The sequence below is a fragment of the Pelodiscus sinensis genome, chromosome 3 (assembly GCF_049634645.1).
Source record: "Pelodiscus sinensis isolate JC-2024 chromosome 3, ASM4963464v1, whole genome shotgun sequence".
In the NCBI taxonomy this organism is placed as follows: Eukaryota; Metazoa; Chordata; order Testudines; family Trionychidae; genus Pelodiscus; species Pelodiscus sinensis.
This window is the reverse complement of record NC_134713.1, coordinates 117,077,664-117,088,571: the sequence shown is the minus strand read 5'-3', so window position 1 is coordinate 117,088,571 and position 10,908 is coordinate 117,077,664. Positions and strand designations below refer to the sequence as shown.

Sequence of the window (10,908 nt, the reverse complement as noted above, 5' to 3'; positions counted from 1 at the left end):
ATCTCTTCATGCAATTCAGTCAACCTGTGGAACTCTTTGCCAGAGGATGTTGTGAAGGCCAGAACTTTAACAGGGTTCAAAAAAGAGCTAGATACATTCATGGAAGGTAGGTTCATCAATGGTTATTAGCCAGGATGGGTAGGAATGGTGTCCCTAGCCTCTGTTTGTCAGATACTGGGAATGGGTGATAGGGTTGGGATCGCTTGCTGATCACCTGTTCTGTTCATTCTCTCTGGGGGCACCTGGCATTGGCCATTGTCAGAAGACAGGATACTGAGCTAGATGGCCCTTTGGTCTGATCTAGTATGACTGTTCTTATGGTCAGCCTCCTTTCCATGGTTGAAATTGTAGTACCCAGCTGTGCAGGAATCATGGTTCAGCTCTGGAGTTTATATTTGCATGCTCTTTCTCATTGTCAGGAAACACTCCTGCATGGTTGCAGTCAATATGTCATTCTCTGCATCATCTGTGATTGAAAACATTGTGTATTTGTGTTCCACAAATCTTTACAGGAAAATTGAGTGTGAGGCTGAAATGAACATGCTGGCTCTGCTCTAGGAATTAATGAGGCCTTCTTTTTGTTTCTACCACTTCTAGGGATGGGCATCTCAAAAGCAAAGGAATGCTTTTAGATTTGGTCAGCAATGCTGCAGGTCTGTGCCCCACTTACCTCTCATAAGCCATATCACCATCTAATGAGATGCCTTCACACCTAATGAGAGCATTTCACTAGAAGTCTCATTAACCCTCTATCTGCCTCAGGTGCCTTATTAGTATTGTTCCCCTGTATTCATTTGCCTGTCAAAATAGAAAAGTGAGGAAAGTATCACAATGAATGAAATACGTTATTGTAGAAATGCTGTACTGAGCTCTTTTGGAAAGCTCCTGATAAGAGGGATGTGGGGGGAAGAACAGATGCCATATCTCATTGTATCTTGCAAAACATAGGAGTTGTCTGTATCCTTTTTTTTTAAAGGATTAGGTAAGCTACAAAAATGTGAGGCTTACACAAGCTGCCCTCAGAACAGATGAGCATGAACCAAAGTAGTAAAAATAATGTTATACATAGAGCCTACCACACAGGCACTGACCTGAAAAATAAAATGAGGTAAGAGACATCGGGGAGAGGGGAGGGAAAGGATTTTTGTTTGTTTATTTACTTGGAGGAAAGAAAAGAATGAGTGTACCAGATGACAACAGTAGGATTGTGCCCATGGATCTCCAACAAAACATAAAGTAGGACAGAACCAAAACCACAGGGCAAACTCACCTGCACATTTGAGGAAACTGGATTGAGATCTAGGTGTTGCTCTGGCCCATTTCAGTACTTACTGCTTCTCTGCTATGATTGAGGTCTTACTCATGGCACCCAATTGCTACTTTTTCTCTTTCCTTTAAATAAATCTCTAGGGCTATGTCTAGACTACATCCCTCTGTCAGCAGAGGGATGCAAATGAAGCACTTTGAAAGTGCAAATGAAGCCAGGATTTGAATTTCCCACGCTTCATTTGCATAATCATGTAATGGCGCTCTTTTGAAAAAGCGCTATTTCAAAAGTAAAACCGCAGAGATCCTGAGGTTTACAGGATCTTTCAAAAAAGCCTTCCCTTTTTGAAAGAACCGTGTCTAGACTGCGATTTTACTTTCAAAATAGCACTTTTCCCAAAGAGCGCCATGATGTGATTATGCAAATGAAGTGTGGGAAATTCAAATCCTGGCTTCATTTGCACTTTCAAAATGCTTCATTTACATCCCTCTGCCGACAGAGGAATGTAGTCTAGACACACCCCAGCAGTTTCATTCATAGAGCATGAAGTTATGTGGATTTTAAGCTGCACAAATAAAACTGTATGAAATCCTGTGGACTGCTTTGTCTATGTGACTGAGCTACTTCCAACCTAATTCTCCACATTCCCTGTTCTACTAGTGTCCCTTCAGTAACAGTCCCTCCAGGAAACATGAGCCTGACTCCATTTCCACTGCTTATGATACATTGGCTCAGTTACGGGCATGTAGTTTAAATAACATGCAATGTATATTGTTTAATTTTGTTTTCAGGCATTTTAATGTGATAATGATTGGTTAATATGGGAGCCTGTGTATAGCAGGTTCTGCTTCAGACAAATAGCAAGTCAAGGGTATTGTGATATAATGAAAACATGTATGCCTCTGAATTTTGGAGTACTGCATGGTGTCATTTCTGTTTCCATTGACTATTACTTTCTTCCATTTTCTGCCATGTAGGTATCTGCTATTTCCTACCAATCGCTTTTTGCATTAGCCAAACTGATGTTTAAAGTTTTTTCTCATAAAAAACAAGGAGGGACTTAGCTAGGCACTACTGTGAACAGCCTTGTGACAAGTGTTAGAGTTCTGCAGAAAACATCTCTTTTGGTTGGAGCAAAGTGGAAATGGTAAGGAGTTCCCTCCCACCTTTCATGAGATTGTTGACTTCCTAGTTTTCCTCATATGTCAATCAAGTCTGTTCCTATTTTTGATTAAAATATGTGGCGTCATAGCTTGCAGCTCACATTGGGGAGGGGGGTGGGTAGATCAGCTTGATAAAAAGCACACTACAGCAAGAATTCTGAGACAACGCTTCTGTTCCTTGTTGTGCCACTAAGTTGCTGTGTGACCGCGCTTAAGTCTCTCTGTGTTTAATTTGCCTGTCTGTAAAATGGGAATAGTAACACTTACTCACCTTTGTAAAGTACTTGGATATTTGAAAAATGATTATAACAACTAAGCATTATTATGGTAATTCTTGTAATGTCACTTTTTACTTTTATAATCATTTTTAATGAGTGCACAGATTTTCCTTGGGCCACTTTTCTCTCTCAGGATTTTGACCTTCTTTATTAGTTTATTTGTAGGCATTTCTAAACTGCTCATCACTATTAAACAGCAACTATGTGGAGCTATGAATGAATTTATCCCACAGAATTTGCTTGCAGGAGAAAAAATGAAGGGTAGAAGTTATATTTTTAAACACTAAATGATTTAGTTTCAAAGATTTTCATCAAATTAAATGGAGGATCAAATTAACTGCCAACTGGTGCCTGAATTAAAGGGAAGCACTGTATTAGCAAGAATCAGTTTCCCCAAGCAAATGCTTATGAAGTGAAGTTGGGTAGTTATTCACAGCTGTAAATAGTTATGTCTCCATGATTTTGCCTGTGTCTCTGCTATCTTACTGTCATTTAGGTTTTTTCTTTTCGCATTTCTCTAGAAGACATTAAAATGTGTGTGTTACGTTGCCTGGTGGTTTGCTCTCATAACAATAAGTCCCATACAGCAATACAGTCATCCAGTTTAATTCCCTGCCATCAGGCAGTAACCTAAAGAAAACAAGCAACCTACACTTTGCTGGGAGTAAGATCTTAATGTACAGAGCTTTTGTGGCAGCAATGTAAACAACCCAGCACAGTTCTTCATTACTTTTGAACATACTGTCAGTGTCTCTTGATCACATTCTTGATGTAAGTGATTTTAAAGTAATGTAATTCGACTTGCTAAATGGCTTAGCACACTTTTTTGTTAATATTGCAATTTTAGATATAATTCATTTAAGTACTGGCTAGAACTTTCTTTCTAGCTGTTTGCTAGGAGAGGGAGAAAAATAAAATGAAGTAGTGTGAGATATGAAGTTGCTTGAAGTAAAATACTGAAACTAAAGCAGCAAATGAAGCATAAAGAATTTGGTAACAAAGTACATTAATGTTTACTCTGTTGTTACTTTTTCTGTCATAGATGTAAGCTTTTGACAGTCCTGACCAAACTGCATTCTCAGTAACACCAATTCATCTCCTTTTCCTTTAGGTAATCATTTAGGACCAGGTGCAGCTTAGTAATTAGCAGTTTGTATGGCAAAGTCCAGTCAAATAAGTCAAGTGTCACTGGTAATACTCAACCAATCATTTAGATAGCCACAGTTCATGCTGTACTAACCCTGACTGAAGAAGCAAGTGAAAAATTCCTGTAGAACTCCAAAAATCTCTCTTTCATATGGGTTTCAAGCACAGACAAAATGTGTCTGAGGCAAGTCAGTATCCCTGATGGTGCATCGACTCAGCCCGGCCACTGCATCTGTATTCCTGGAGGATTCCCTAAAGGCTACTACGGTCTGCAGGTTACCTGTATAGACATAGAACGTCAGTGAGACACATGGAGGCATTCTAGAACAATGCCCTGGCTGCTGTGCAAAGGGGAACCTATTTTCCTAGTTAGGACTTTAGGTGAGTTGTAACCGAGAAGTGAATCACCTGAAAAGGGGCTTGAAGCCAGGGAATGGGCTTATCTTATAGAAAGGACTGGAATTTTATAAAAAGACCAGGTCTATTCTTAGCTGGGGCTCTCACCAATCAGAAGAAAGAGGCAAAACTAGGAAGGAGGAGGGTCCATGGGTCCTGAAAGTTCATTGACCAATGCCCAAAGGATTTGTAGTGTAGTGAGGATATTGGAGGAAGTTTTGTGGATCCACAACTTCAGTGGACCTGTGAGCAGATTGCAGTTGGTACTGGGAAGGCTTGGGTGGGTTAGCACGAGTTTCAGGATCTAGGCAGTTGGACTGCAGAGTCTCTTGTCTCAGGAAGGCATGCTAAATAGGGGATTTACACTTCAAAATTGTGCCTAAAGGCTATGATTGAACCCCGTTTGACACAGCCAGCATAGAGCATGTGGAGTCCAAGGCTGTGTCCAGACTCAGGGGTTTTTTCGGGAAAAGTAGCCTTTTTCCGAAAAAACTTCACCTGCGTCTAGACTGCAGCCGCGTTCTTTCAAAATTAAATCAAAAGAACGCGGCTTTTCTTTCAACGGCGGTAAACCTCATTTCACGAGGAAGAACGCCTTCTTTCGAAAGTGCTTCTTTCGAAAGAAGGCGTTCTTGAATGTAAATAGGGCTTCTTCGAAAGAGAGCATCCAGACTCACTGGGTGCTTTCTTTCGAAAAAGCGGCTTGCTCTTTCGAAAGTTCCGCGTGCAGTCTAGATGCTCTCTTTCGAAAGAGCCTCTTTCGAAAGAGGCTTGCAGTCTAGACATAGCCCAAGGTTAGTCTGGTGTGTAAAAGGGAGAGCTCATCCAGTGCTGTAATAAAAAAAAGTTGCAACTGTCTCCATCCAGATTGCTAGAAAGTTTTGAATAAGGTCTTTTTCAATACATTTCTGAGAGATCCTAACTGTCTCACATTCTCTCCCAGCAACTTCAACCTCTGCTTCAGAGATGTCACTTCCTTTTCCACAAAATCAACACAAAATCAACACACATCTTTGAACTAATGTCTTGTCACAGTCTTTCACTATTTCATGCTGTCTGCTACAGTCAGCACAACCGGAATATGCGACTTTTCACACTGTTCTAGCCAGCTGTTTCTAAGCAGCAGGCATTAAAAGGCTACCGAGTTCAACTTTCCCTGAGGCTTTGCTATACTTACAATTATTTTTACTGACGTAATCAACATACATCATGATTTCCACAAGTAATCTGACATAAGCTGCTATTTGGACCTCCTATATGGTGTTGGGGAGATGCCATGGAGAAAATGGCTATTAGAATAAATAGAGAGCAGGGTTGAATTACCTAGGATTCGCAGCTGATGATGTATTGATTTAAGGAAAATATAGACGAATCACTGTAAGAAATGACAACATGAAAGCAGGATGGAAGATAAACGTAAGCAAAACAAATGGGATGTGTAATGGACTAGGAAGGGAAATGTCCAGGTAAGAGTGGTAATAATTTTGCAAGTGCAGGCTAACTTAGTGTACATTCTCTCTCAGTTTCTTGTGATTCTTAATCATAGTTTTAGAAGTGTTGGCCTATTTATGATGGATCATACTGTAGTTGATCATGATCAGTGTAAAATATAAAAAAGAAACTCTATTAAAAAGTTGTGGGATCTCATCAATTTTTACATCCCTTCAGGCTACAGTGTGTCCTGATTCTGATGTCCTAGTGGAGTCAGTGATTATTGTTACCAACTTACATTTTTAATTGAAAGCTTTTTCTTTACCACAATAGCCTAATTTGTTGCTTATAAAAATAAGTAAAAGCTAAAACTAGTTACTAAAATATGTTCTATAGCATTATCTTTCACTGTTGGCGGTATCCCCTCTTACTGTGTGATGGCTTTTCAGTAGTCTATAGGATGTGATGATGTGAGTCCCATTCCCAGTGGATATACAGAACTGTTTCATAACCTCTCCAAGAAATATTTTTATTTTGGCCATAAACTGATCAGTACAGTCAAAATCTTGCCCTAAGGTAATTACTTCTTTGCCAACTAAATGGACTTGTTAGCGGTCTCTAGGCACCTAAAATGGCCTGAGGGTTAAACTCTAGAAAAGGCATTTTTCTTTTCTCTCAGGGTTTTGGCAATGCTTCTCAAATGTTGGCAATAGCTAGCCTATGGTTTTTCAAATTGCCCACCCTTGGCAGACTTCCTGATTTAAGAAGGCCAGCTGTTCATCATTACTTATGGCCCTCATGAAAAGCCAGATCTGCTGGACTCATCATGATGCTAAATTCAAGCTACAGGCAAAGTGGTGTTAAAGTACTTATTCTTTGTGGATAGTTGAAGTTTTAATCTTGATTTTCTTGTTGCTCAGACAATATATTGTAGGTTGGTTTTATACAAAATCCAATTTTAAGTTAACTAACAGTAATTTCTAGCTGATTGCCAATTTAATTGTCCATAGTAGGTAGTAAAAAGATGTGCTGATATTTATGTCAGTTATGAAGTACTAGCACCATTTGCCAGGCATTGTTTGGCTCCTTAAGGAGGGGTTTGGGGCAGGAGGTGGACGGTGTGGGGGTGCAGGAGTCAGGGTTGAGGGGTGAGGAGGGGCTCAGGGCATGAGGTGAGGGATACAGAAGTCATGACAGGGTTGGGAAGTGTGTGGAGGCTCAGGACAGGGTGGATGGCTCAGGGCAGAATTGTAGGGAGTTCAGGAGTCAGGGCAGGAGGTTGGGTGTGGGAGGGGCTCAGGGGTTTTGGAGTGAAGTTGTGAGGTTCGTGGCAAGGAGTGTGGCTACAAGCTGCCTGTATGGCAGTAAGTGTTGCCTTGTCTGGCTGCCAGATCCCCAGGCCTCTCTGGCCATGCTGCTTGGCCAGTGGCTTACCAGAACAGGAACCTTATCTGTGTATGGTGGCTGGCAACATCCAGAGCCCCTCACTCAGCCAGCTACTCTCTTACTTGATGTGCCCGTCCTCCTGTGGTCATTCTACAGTATAACTGTGCCTGTTAGCAAATCCCTCCCTTTGCATTTCATGAGAAACAATTGTATTCCAGGCACACTCCATTTTCCTGGTACATTATAAGAGGAAGCTGTATTCCAAATGTCATGGTCCTAGCTCTTACCATTTAGGAGGCGTTCTTGATCAAATGGATGGACAGACAGACACACACAAACTCTCTCAAATACAGAGTAGATTTCTTCAGTCACAAAGACTGTGCTTTCCATGCCTATGGATGGAAATGAAAAATTCTTCCTGGAGCTCTCTGGTGTATCGGAAACTTAAAATTTCAGGCTATCATTTTACATTTCAGAGGGGTTTTGTGGTTCTGCTTGTAATTGAGGAAGAATGTCAGAATCAATTGGTAAAGAGACAACCTAAAGTAAAGTGGGTAAGTTGTAACCCTCTTTTAGAGAGCAGCCCGCTTTGAGCTCTGCTTTTGTTTTCTTGTGTCTTTATTGATCTGACTTCTAAAAAATAATGTTATTTTGCAACCCTCCAATATCTCATGTTTTATCTAACTTCTCTGTGTATGTGCCATTAACATAGAGCCTTAGCTCTTGTTCTGGAGCCTTTTTGCACCTGGAATTAAGGCTACTAGATTGGGCCCTATTTTTACAAATTCCATTTTGCTACAGGCTTAAGATTAGTAGAAAAATGAGACAGAAGGGAACAGCTGGTAGGGCCAGGTTCAAGGAGTCATACTGAGACTGAAGGGCATTTGAGATGTACTCTCTAAAGCGTTTACCAGCAAAAGACCCACTCTTAGTCCTCACATAAGCAAAAGTGCCCATGATTTTATTGGGAATTTAGCCATTGTACTGACAGCAGGAGCCTGCCCAAAATTAAAATAAGACTATTTGGATACAATTGCAACTAGTTCTCTAACACAGACCCTGAGAACAAGCATATTCTTTTTTCCCAAAATGAGTCTTAAAAGCTAGAAATTGTCTTATGAGACATGTTTTCCCCTAGGATATAGTCAGCAGTTAAGTTCATATGGAAAGTTAATGTATATTTTTAGGAGATATTAAATAGGTAGATGGTACATTTCATTTTTTTATGGTTTAACTCTTTATTTATGTAAAGTGGTATCTAGGCACGGGGTTATATTAGATTTTCAGAACAGCATGTGGGACATTAAGTGCATAACTCCCATTAGTGTTAATGGGAGTTTTGTGTTTAGTTCTCTGTGCCCTGCATGGGAAATACCTCATCGAATCCTACTTTGTGCCTTAAAAAAACAGCCCTGCATTTTTATTTTTGTCCATATGTTCATGTTCCGTGTCTATTTGACCTGTGGCACATCAGCATTTCTTCATAACTATAGACATGATGCTGGCAATCTGCCACATAATGAACAATCTAATGTGTAACTCTTAATGGTTTGGGTCCTAGCTGCCTTAGAGACTCTCTGTCTCCTTATGCTTTGACCTGATAGTTGAGATCAGCTTGAGCACCAAATCTAACACTAACTCTGTACCATCTCGGGTGCATGTTTCATGGACAAAACCCTCCCTGCACCTTTGCATCACACGCACTCTTTGATTTTTGTTTTGAAGACAACCACTCTGAAATTCACCAGTATGCAAAAGCATACATGCCCTGCTGCTCTGGTGAACTGCTCCTGAAAAAAAGAAATCATACAATGGCAACATTATGAACCACTATTAAGGGTGAGGAGCAGGACCCGACTGCTGTTTTTTCTAGTGTTTCCTCCCTTACACTTTGACCTGGTAGTGGTAAAATCCTTAGATTTAAATCTACAGGGGCTGGTGGGTTGGCAGTGAGGTTGGAAGAGGTGCTGATGTGATAGCAGTAATATCGTAATCCTACTTTCCATGAATAGCTGAATATTGGCAATAGGAGAGCCAAAGCCTGGGCCAGAGAAATCAGCTACAGTCCATAAAACCATTTAAATCAGCAGCATTAAACCCACATTCCTAAGAGTTATTAATTCCAACTATTTGTCTCCTCCTCTTAATAATACCCTCTGCAAATTTTCTACAATCAGTGAGGATGCCTTATTCTTTCTGCCCACCTTGGAGATCTGGTGGGCAAAGCCCTTCACTCTGCAGTCACCCCACGCTACCCTGAAGCAGAAGGGGTGATGTCAATTCTGATGTCACAGTGCCCCCTCAGCTGTTTCCAGGCCCACAGCAAAGGGACAAGGAAGGGGAGGAGAGGTAAAGAAAAGAGGAGGGAAAGTTAATTCCATCACACTTTCCCAACCTGTGAATTTTATCAGGGGTATTAGCTTTTATATGGAAACTAGACTAGTCTAGCTGTTAAAACAGGGCCTGGGAGCTAAACTCTTAAATTCAACCTCCAGTCCTGCAGCTGGCTTGCTGCTGAACTAGGGCTAAGTTACTGAACTCTCTGTGCCTCAGTTTCACTGACCCTGCTCCACTTAGTTGTATGGCTTATGTTCAGATTGTGCCTATGGCATTCAGTGATCACAAAGTGCTCAAGATACTTGCAGGAGGTCTTTGTTATTTGGTGTCTGGTTCCAACTGCCTGTGCATAACAACGGAAGGTTCAAAGCACTCAGACCAGACTGGGCCTGGGAAACTCAGGGTACGTCTAGACTACATGCCTCTGTCACCAGATTAGGCTACCAGACATAGGAAAATGAAGCGGCGATTTAAATAATCGACGCTTCATTTAAATTTACATGGCTGCCGCGCTGAGCCGACAAACAGCTGATCAGCTGTTTGTCGGCTCAGCGTGGCAGCCATGTAAATTTAAATGAAGTTGTGATTATTTAAATTGCCGCTTTATTTTACTATGTCTGGTAGCCTAATCTACATGCCTCTGGCGACAGGCCCCAATATCAGTGCTCTCTTTGAGGATTTTTCAGGGGCAGTGGATGTGACTTTTCTCCACTTGGTATGAGTACAGCCACTACTTTCCCATTCCTGGATACTCTTAGAAAGCTGCATGCACTATGCTGCACCTGGTTGCTGCTTCTGGCTGAAATAAGTTGGGGCTAAGTGCCCCCCATGTCCTTCTCTAGGCTTCAGTGAAATAGCTACAGAATTCCTGGTATTTCCTAGCAACCACAGACTTCTGTGGTCATTCTCAGTGCAGGTTGTGGGAGCAAGACTGGTCCTGCTTTCATTGCTTGGAAGTGGACATATTCAGCTTTCACACTGCAGAGCAGGGGTTGGCTATAAGACATGTGCTCAGCTGGTGGAGTCCCTCAGCTAGAAGGTGGTCTCATTCTGACTCAGCATCCTGTTATGATAGCAGATGAGGTCTGAATAAAGATCTTCCTTATGATTTATAGGTAGCCTCCGCATCAAGCAAGTCTCCCTTTGACTCAGCCCATAGCAGTTATGCATACCGTGAGTTTGCTGGTTAGTATGCCACACAATTGCAGTACCAAGTAATAAGATATCCTCAGTTTTCTTGTAAGCGTTGCTACAGTAAAATAGAGATTAGACTATTTTGATCAAGGACTTCAAAAATCATTTCTCAAAACCATTAATTGGTTACGTAACAAAGCATGTAAGACATCTCTTATGCCGTATATAGTTAACATTGTAGAGTTTGTACAGAAGTTACCTCTGGAGAGCTCTAATGTGAGGTATGTTAAAAACTGTTTTAAAATTGTGATCTACATTCTCAGCGAGTTTCTTGAGTCTAGTTGCAGGGTAGGGAGCTTTGTAGGGAAGC

At 41.2% G+C, this 10,908-nt stretch overlaps 1 long non-coding RNA gene across 1 annotated transcript; it reads right to left on the bottom strand.

Annotated features, from left to right (window-relative positions):
- Positions 1-3,741: 3,741 nt before the first annotated feature.
- LOC142827640 (uncharacterized) lies at positions 3,742-9,323 on the bottom strand. Its single transcript, XR_012902341.1, has 3 exons — positions 9,272-9,323; positions 7,355-7,459; positions 3,742-4,134 (listed from the first exon to the last, which is right to left on the bottom strand). It is a non-coding gene; the product is annotated as an uncharacterized LOC142827640 (long non-coding RNA).
- Between the last annotated feature and the right edge of the window lie 1,585 nt (positions 9,324-10,908).